Here is a 9381-nt window from a genome sequence, read left to right as displayed (position 1 = left end):
TAGATAAAACCATAAATAAGACCAAATGATGGAAAGCCAAATTGTTAAACATGGCTGGAAGATGCACTCTTCTAAAGGTTGTTCTTAATTGTTATCCTATCCATTCAATGCAGACTTGCATTCTTCCTGTTGCAGTCCTTAATGATCTCGAGAAGTATTGTAAGAATTTCCTATGGAATAGAGCTGATGCTGTTAGATACTCCCCTAGAATCAAATGGAAAAATATCATAAAGCCTTTAGCTTTGGGAGGGTTGGGTGTCAGATCTCTTAGAGAGTGAAATCTTTCTTTTATGGCTAAGTTAGGTTAGATAATCCTAACTAAACCTGATAAGTTATGGGTTAAGATTATGAAAAACAAATATTTTCCAAGGTCCTATTTCATGGATTGTTATACCAATTCTTCTTAATCTTCTTAGTGGAAAGACATCATTAAAGGAAGAAATTTATTGGCTAAAGGAATTGTCATTAGGATAGGTAATGGGGAGGATACTTATTTATGGTTCCATCACTAGATAGGCCCTGCACCTTTGTATAAAATCTTGGATAGAGATATTCCTCAATCCAAGTGCCATTGGAGAGTGTCCAACATTATTAGAAATGAATCTTGGTATTTAAATGATGTTAAACACCTTCTTCCATAGTATATATATATAAGCTAATTCTATGTACTCCTCTATCCATAATTGATTCTCATCTCACAACCGATCAAATCAGATGGCACCCCATAAATCTGGATCCTATACTATTAAAACTGCATATTTCCTCTCCACTAATCCTTCTCATGTTACCTTGAATTTTGACTTTAATTGGAATAACTTCTGGAAACTTAAGGTTCCTTTTAAGTACAAAATGTTCATGTGGAATTGCATTCTCTTTATCATTCCCATTGCTTCTCTTCTTGCTTCAAAATACCCTAACTTTGATCCAATCTGCTCTAGATGCAATTCTCATTCAGAAGACTTTATCCATCATTTTAGAGATTGTCACTCATCTATCATTCTCTGGAAGATGATTCTAGTTAAGCTAAAACCCCCAGCCACTACACTATTAGCTATTCCACTTTTATGAATTCTAATTGGGAAGATTGTTGGTTTTTAATTTTAGTCAGTCTAAAAAATGTAGATGCATTTTTCTCATGGGAATGTGGCAAATTTGGAAACTCAGAAATGGGATCATTTTCAATAATGAATCATATAAATGCAACTCTCTTTTCAGCAGATTTTGGATTACCAAATTAATACCTTTGTTTTGCAGGATGATCCAAAGGGAAAAGGAAAGGTGGGAGATGCAAGTGGTTCAGGTGGTTCTATCTATTCTGGCTAGAAACCCCCAAGACCAAGATCCTTGAAACTGAACACTGATGGAGCATGGAAGAGTACCACTGAAGGTGGTGGTGGAGGAGTTTTCAGAACTGAAAAAGGAGCATGGTATTTTGGGTACTAAAGCAAATACAATGCTCCTTGTGCTTTGGCAAGTGGGCTGTATGCTTTAAGGGAGGGGCTTAATTATGCAAAAGCCTTCCTAGTAAAGTTGTTGGAGGTGGAAACAGATGCCAAGGCTGTTATTGCCTTGATGGACAAGGAAGCAGATAATACCCACCATGAGCTAGCTGTTGTGTTTATTGACATAGGGAGGTTCATTGCTGCTTACTAAGGAAATGGTGATCATCTTCAACCATGTTCCTAGGGAACGCAATCAATTAGCCCATTATCTAGGTCAGTATACTATGGACATGAGTGTAGGGCACAAGCATCATTATATCATCCCAACAAGTGATGTTGCTGCCTTTGAAGCTGACATATTTCGAATCAAAAGCTCTTCAGCACCGTAGCCTTTTCTTTCTGAATTCTATGACTTTATGTTGTAACTATTATAATATTTTGGCTAGAAAACAATGCTACTCTTATTTTAGTTATTTTTGTTCTTGTTTCTATTTTGAGGAACTTTGGAACTATGAACCATAGGTTGAAATATTTTGAGGCATGTATATATAGATATTTTCCTTTTGTTGCGTTAAAAAAAGTAATGATAACTGCTCATAAGTTAAACCACATTTGAATTGGTTAATTGTAGATTTTTAAAAAAGAAAAAACAGTTTCAATCACCAACATTTAACTCTATTTTAAGTTTTTGTTCCACAATCACCTCAGTCTTTTTTTTGGGGGGGGGGGCAAGATGGTGAAAATACCGTTAACTTATTATGCTTGGATACGATAAACTTGCAAGAATTAATACGAGAAAATGGAATATTGGAGTGGAATTCTTAATAGTTGGCTTATTAGTTATTAGCAAAATAAAACTTTCCTTTTATTTTCAATAGTATTTGTATCATTAATTCATTATCAATCAATAAAAGATTGATGAAGTTTTGAAGTTTTAAAGAAGAAATAATTTTAGCACAATTCAATTTGTATCATTAATTCATTATCCATCAATAATTGTAGCACAAATATCAATTACGTAAATTTAATTTTCTTTTTTAATTGTTGGTAAAAAGAATATGCAATCGATATTTTCTATAAAATAGTTATAATTATTACAATCGATATTTTCTATAAAATAGTTATAATTATTATCAATCACATAAAATCTTTTCTTATACCATTATCTTATATTAAACCTAAATCGTCGACCCCCGGATTCTCATACTAGGATTGTCTTATCTAAATATGTCTTACGATTTGAGGCCTATGAGCATATAGCACGAAAGTAACCTCTCTTCCAGCCTTACACATGCCAGATAGTTAGTGCCCATTGATTTAGACTTATCTTAATTTTTTATTATCATGTATAAGCTCATATAGTTTTTCATCCTTTCTTTAAGCACATTGTGTGTGTATATAAAGATGAAACATCATAAAAAAAATAAAAATAAAATGAAATATATGTGTTGTGCTTGTTATATTAATGACTTTGTATGATTAGGGTCTTTGTGCGAGTAGTGTTGTGGTTCTAATTTTTAAAAACATTTTTTAACATATATTGACTTATTTTCAAAGCATTGATTTAGTATTTTGCAATTTGATTCTTCCTCCATCTCTTTTTAAGTTGACACTTTCCATATAATGAAGTTTCAAATTTGTTGTGACACTTTTATTGAGCAACACATGCCCCCCCCTTTCACATATCTATATCTTTTGTCTCCAAAAATTGCCTAGTTTGTGAAGTGAAAAGTGTCAAAACTTAAAAAAAAGAGTTAGTATTAGATATTTGATTTTTATTTTCCTTTTTTCTTTGTGTGAGTGTTGATGTTCCCAATATTAAATCATATTAGAAGAATGCCCTTAGATTTGTAAATTTGCTTACTTGTTGCAACTTTCTCTCAGATGTGAAGATTAATTGTTCTAAGATCCTCTCCATTCACCCTTTATGTTTATTTGTTGTGTGTGTTGGTGATGGTGCTATTATTTCCATACTAAGGTTGTAGGATTTCATTTTTCGTGTCAAGATTTTTTTTTTTCCATTTCACACTCCTTCTTAATCCTATGATAAGTGAACAAATTCCTCTTATTAATGGAAATAATCTTTTGGCTCAATGTTGGTTATCTTTATTGAAAATCTTTGTCTCCCCAAAGAAGATGATCCCTTTATCTAATATTACAATTGTAGATAATTCTGAATGTTATAATATTATTGCATGGGGGATGTGTCCACTGATGCAAAATTTGGAGAGAGTTTGTTGTCATATCCACATGTTGCCAACTTTTACACAATGTTGCAAATCTATTCGATGTTTATTTGACATTAGTTGAAGGGATTTCTAAGTGTTGCGTGTCAAATCAAGCAGCTTTCGTGATTGCAAAAGGGTTTCCTCTACTTGAGCATTTAAGTATGTGTGGGTTCTCTATCTCAGTGAATGGTTTGTCAATGATATTGGATTGTTGTCAAAATCTGCAGTACTTGGATGTGCAGCACACTATTTGTAACCGAGGAAGGTTAAGTCGGGTGCCATACGAATGGCCATGGCCGGAAGAGATCTGTAAGAAATTGACAAGTGAGAAGACATTGTTGACTTGTCCCGGAAAAAATTACACAAGGTGTAAACATTATTATTAGATGTCTTTGTATTGTCTAGGATCTCCTCTCCTTGGTTTTATAATCAGGTTTATTTTACTATCCTTTGAATGTTAAGTTTATTGTTGTTTTACTTTGTTGTGAGAATGTTATTTCTCATGGGATATTTCTGTGTAATGATCTTTTATTTGATGTGCTCGTTTGTTCTACCGAACTACTATATGTATAGTCGTGTAGAATTGCGCTATAATTTTTAATGAAATTAGCGACTGAAATTCCTACATCAGAATCTTTTGAAATTGTATGTGATAATAGAATTGCCTTCTTAATCATACACTGAAAAAAATGAGCATTACAGCCGAAGCAAACTGAGACTGAATACCGAAATAATGTTTGTTCTAGTTCACTTGATTGAATGTTAAGTTCCTTTGTATTCAATAGCTGTTCCAAGTTCACCCCATCAACCCTTGCATCATGGTCCCATCCCCGAGGATCAAGCACCTGCCTCCAGAGCCACCGATCACTTGTTACAACACCTCCACCTCGATATCTATATAAAGGTAAATCACCGCCAAAACTAGGAGGTATTGTACCGCGATCCTAGGCAACTGTACTTTACATCCAATAAAGGATCACTTAAACATAACTAAAAACCCACACCTTGTAATTCATGAAGAGAATTACTACATAAAGTGTTTTAGTAATGTGTTGAATCTTCTATCAATCTTGTGCGCCCCTAGGTCCTAGACGACAATTTATATAGTTACAACAAAATCACCAAATGAAGTATATCGGATTTAAGAATGAAACCCCTCCCTCATCCTAGGGTCCTTTGAAACACCAATTTTCCATTCATACATAATTTGATGCTTCTATGATACAACTTTCTTTAAGCTTCAATACAGTACAATACATAAAGAGTGAAATCCCTCCCTCATAATCTTAGGGTTCTTCTAAATAACTGCTATCTAGACACAAGCCAAACTAACTGAGGTAAAACCCAATCCCAATCCCAAGCTAATCAATGCTCTTCGTCTTCAAAAGAACAAGAACGAACTAGAAGAAAATATAGGGTACATGTTCTAAGAATATATTACTTCTACATACTAGGAAATGGTGAAAAGCTTAGAACCAAAACTAAAGATGCTAAAATTCCATTACATGCAATTAGCTAAAACATATCAAACATAGAAACGAGTTAATATTCATCATCACACACAGAAAATAAAAAATTAGGTACCTTTAATTAACTAATGAGAAATCTGTATATATATGCTACTATATAATTCATGATATGTCATTCAAGTAAAAGCTTAATAACATCAACTTGCTTCCTAGCTCAGTCCTCACATACACTTTAATTTTGAGCTAGCCATGATATACACCTTTTATATATATAGAAGAGGAGCTTTTAGAGTCATAAAATATCCTACGCCATTGATCTTCAGTATCCAATCTCATACCTCCGCCACAAAATGGGTAAAATTCGTAGCTATAAACTTATGTATTTCTATTTAAATGCATTAAACTATATCTACAATAAAAGAAAACTCTTAAGAAGTGAAGCCGAAACTAGCTTATGCATACATACAAACATGAAGAGAAAGACATGGCTACATACTAATGTAAGTATACATTTTTTATTCAGTTGTCAAGTTTAATTAACTTACCTCACCTGAACAAAGCTAAGCTAAGCCAAGCTATTATACAGCAAAGCAGAGCAAATGCCAAAATTAAGACCATGACTATAAGAAATCAGAGCCCCGAAATCACTTCAGTAGCCTTATGAGATCGAAATTGGACATAAACACAGGTGGTCTTACATACATACGTTCCCTCTCTTGAAATAACTGCATTCTTAGCTTCCAATTAAGATCAATAACCTTGATCAAAACATCCTCAGGCTTAATTTAGGGCACAGTGCGTGGATGATTGATCCCTAAACTACACAAGTCAAGTAATCCAGTGGTGCTTCCAAACAATGCCAGGATAAAATTTAATACATGGCCTACAAATTAAAGACAGTAATTTCAAGTGCCTAGAATTTTGAAACTGACAATCCATCAGGCCACCACACATACAAGTTCCATCTACCAATCAACATATATAGCCATACAAGCATTATTTTTACCACATAAAAAAGTATAGTTTCCTCTTTTTTTATAATTGTCTAATGTTTGTCTTATCAAACTACTGCTTAAAGCAATCAAATCAAAACTTGTTTCATTGAACATAAATATATAATGTCTTGAAATTGAAGTAAACGTGGCCCTAATAGTTATTATTCGAATCTACTATGTACTCTAGTATAATCCTACTTAGTAATCAAGGAGCAAGATTAGGCAGCCAGCCTACATACTCAGACTAATCATCTCAAGTAAAAGCAAGCGAACATACTAGGCACAACAAAACAAGTTTGATCATCTGCCATATGTGACAAACCAATGATTCTTACATCAGTCACAAAGAAAACTTAAAAGAAAATAGAAATTATTCAAGTTGAAACTAAATAATTGTTTCATTAAAAACAAATTCGTATGTTAGTCAATACATTGAAAAGGAGACATTAAGACACTACTAGTATACTAACTAATTATGTCATCTAATTTTCACGAGGGATGATGTTTTGGTCGTTGATCTGTTAAATTTGCTAGAGATAGGGTTAAAGAGCACCGCAAGTATCAAACATATATAACTTAGAAGCAGTAAATAGACGATTTTGATCAAAATCAATCTGATCCCAAAAATTATTATTGTTATTGTCAATGTCTTCGTGCACTATAATCCTTGGGTTATTCTCTTGTTTATAAGTTGGTGGGAAACAATAAGTTATATCCGCAGTGGGAGCTCGTGGATCATGTATTTAAACCCTTGTCTTTTCCCAATCAAGTTTCTTGCAGATTCCTATTGATACATAGTTATCAAGATCACTTATATTAGGTTTGTAAGAACAAATCCAAAACATTTACAATCCTTTGTTCCAAGTGAAGCAAAATTTGAAAGTTTATCACCACCCAACTCTATATTACCAACTGCAACTATATATTGGGTCTTGGTGATTGGTTTTACTTCCGCGGGATGTCGGACATTCCGAAACCCAACATGTTCAAATATTATAAACAAATTATATAAAAATTATTTATTAATTAACAAATTACATAAAGCTACATATATATATATATATATATATATATATATATATATATATATATATATATATATATATATATATATATATATATATATTACATTGATGACACATATATGTGTATGAATGTAGACTAGATACTAGAAAATTCATAATTTTATATTTTCTTTTTCATATTAAATCAATCATATTTTAAGTATTATAGGAAAATTTGTCAAAAAAAATCATTTAAAAAAACTATTTTAAGAAATAATCATTTAAAAGTTTTTTGGTGAAAAAAAAACCACCACATTCGATTTTTTGCTAAAGGAAACACATTTCCTAAACTGTCCTCAAATTAGCTTAATTATACTCTAATTTCCTCCTATTTTTTCTAATTAGTCTCTAACCCACCCAGTTACTTGATAATTAGATTTAATTTATACATTAAAAATAAAACCACCACCCCAGCCACCAACTAACCACCAACTCTTAGATCACTAACTTTAGTATTATGAAAATTATTACGGATTTTTTTATAGTCGTCATCATTGTATGTTAAACGATTAGATATGGAGTATATTATATCTTTTATTTTAATTAATTATTATACTAAAAAAAATCTAATGTTTGGCAGACAAAGGGTGGCGAAAAAAGTCCCTAGCCTAAAGTTCTATGTCCTTGAGCTAGGGTTTGGCGATTTTCTTCGTAAATTTTCCTTCAATCTTAATCTCACAATAAATTGCTTCTCTTCTTTTTTCTTAATTCAATCTTAACTTCTTTTCTTCTTCTAGTTCTTGTGTACCTACTATTGTCGTTATGCAAGATGATATAATTAAAGAATGGGAAAAACTATGTTTAACGGAGGAGGAGAACACGGTGGTAGGGGAATTTACTAATGGTGGTGATGTAGAGGCAAAAAAAGCACAAATCCAACTTGCTCTTGTTGGTAAATTATGCACTGTAAATCCGTTTAATGAGGAAGCCATGCAAAAACCCTAACAAATTTTTGGCGGATGAACGACAATATCATGATCAAGACTTTAGACACAAACTTATTTATTTTCCAATTCTTGAACATGGAGGATAAACAAAGGGTTGTAGATAGTAAGCCATGGTTCATTGATGGTAAGCTCATGCTCCTTGGAGAGACCTGAGGGGAGGAGCAACCGTCAGAGGTTGATTTCCACCGTACTCTTATGTGGGTTAGACGGCTTGATGTCCCGTTTAACAAGCGAATTCTAAGTGTCAGGCACGAGATAGAGGATGTCTTAGGAAGTATTGTGGAACTAGACGAGACTGATCCGCTTGGATGGGGTGAATTTGTGCGACTTAAAGTCCTGATTGATGTTAAAAAAACGTTGAGGAGAGGTCTTTTTTTTGCTGTCGGGGGTGGTTCATCGAAATGGATCGATATTTATATGGAGGGTGTTCCCATCGTAGGGGATCCTTCTCCTTAGATGCCCATGACCCTTTAAAAGCCTAGGACTTTACACTTGTTAGGGTGTATGAGGATTTGAATTCCTGACTGCTTGGGGGACCTTGAATTAGAATTGATTCTATCATCATGCTTTTTTTGTAAGAAACAAGTAGGAGTCGCCAATGAGTTTTAGGAAAACTCATAAACCTCATTCATGCCTTTCTCCCAAGTAGAGTTAAAGGGATAATTAGCACGAATTGTAAGTTTACTCATGCCCAAATTGGTCTCCATAAATCAGAAATGAGTTCGGGAGCGATGGTAATAATATAATGTTCCCCTTATAGGGGAATCACTATCTTAGCCCGTACGTCCTCTACTAGCTCTTCCTTTGTCACAATTTCATTACCAAATAATATATGCAACGTGATACCTAAAGACTAAGTTAGTTGATTTTATTTACACACATCAATCACGTAGGAATTACATTGCAAAGTCGTTATTCTTATTTAATCAATATTCGTGAATATAACAAAATAAGAAAGATTCGCTTTGGCTTAAGTGATCAATAAACAATTAATTATACAATTCAATTCTTATTTAACGCCAGATACTATGTGGAATTGATTAATTTAAATTCCGTTTAAAGTGATCAAACAATACTAATTAATTAACTATAGTTATTTTAAACAAGAAAATAAAGGTGATTGATCTAAGTGCCCAGGATTTTACCACTTTTCTTTGCTAGATCTTTGTTTAGAACACTTATGGACTCCTTATTCGAGAACGTCCACCATAGTAACAAGTATGAGAGGGGTGAGTG

Source organism: Chenopodium album, chromosome 3, assembly GCF_948465745.1.
Source record: "Chenopodium album chromosome 3, dcCheAlbu1.1, whole genome shotgun sequence".
In the NCBI taxonomy this organism is placed as follows: domain Eukaryota; kingdom Viridiplantae; phylum Streptophyta; class Magnoliopsida; order Caryophyllales; family Amaranthaceae; genus Chenopodium; species Chenopodium album.
This window is presented reverse-complemented; position numbering follows the sequence as displayed.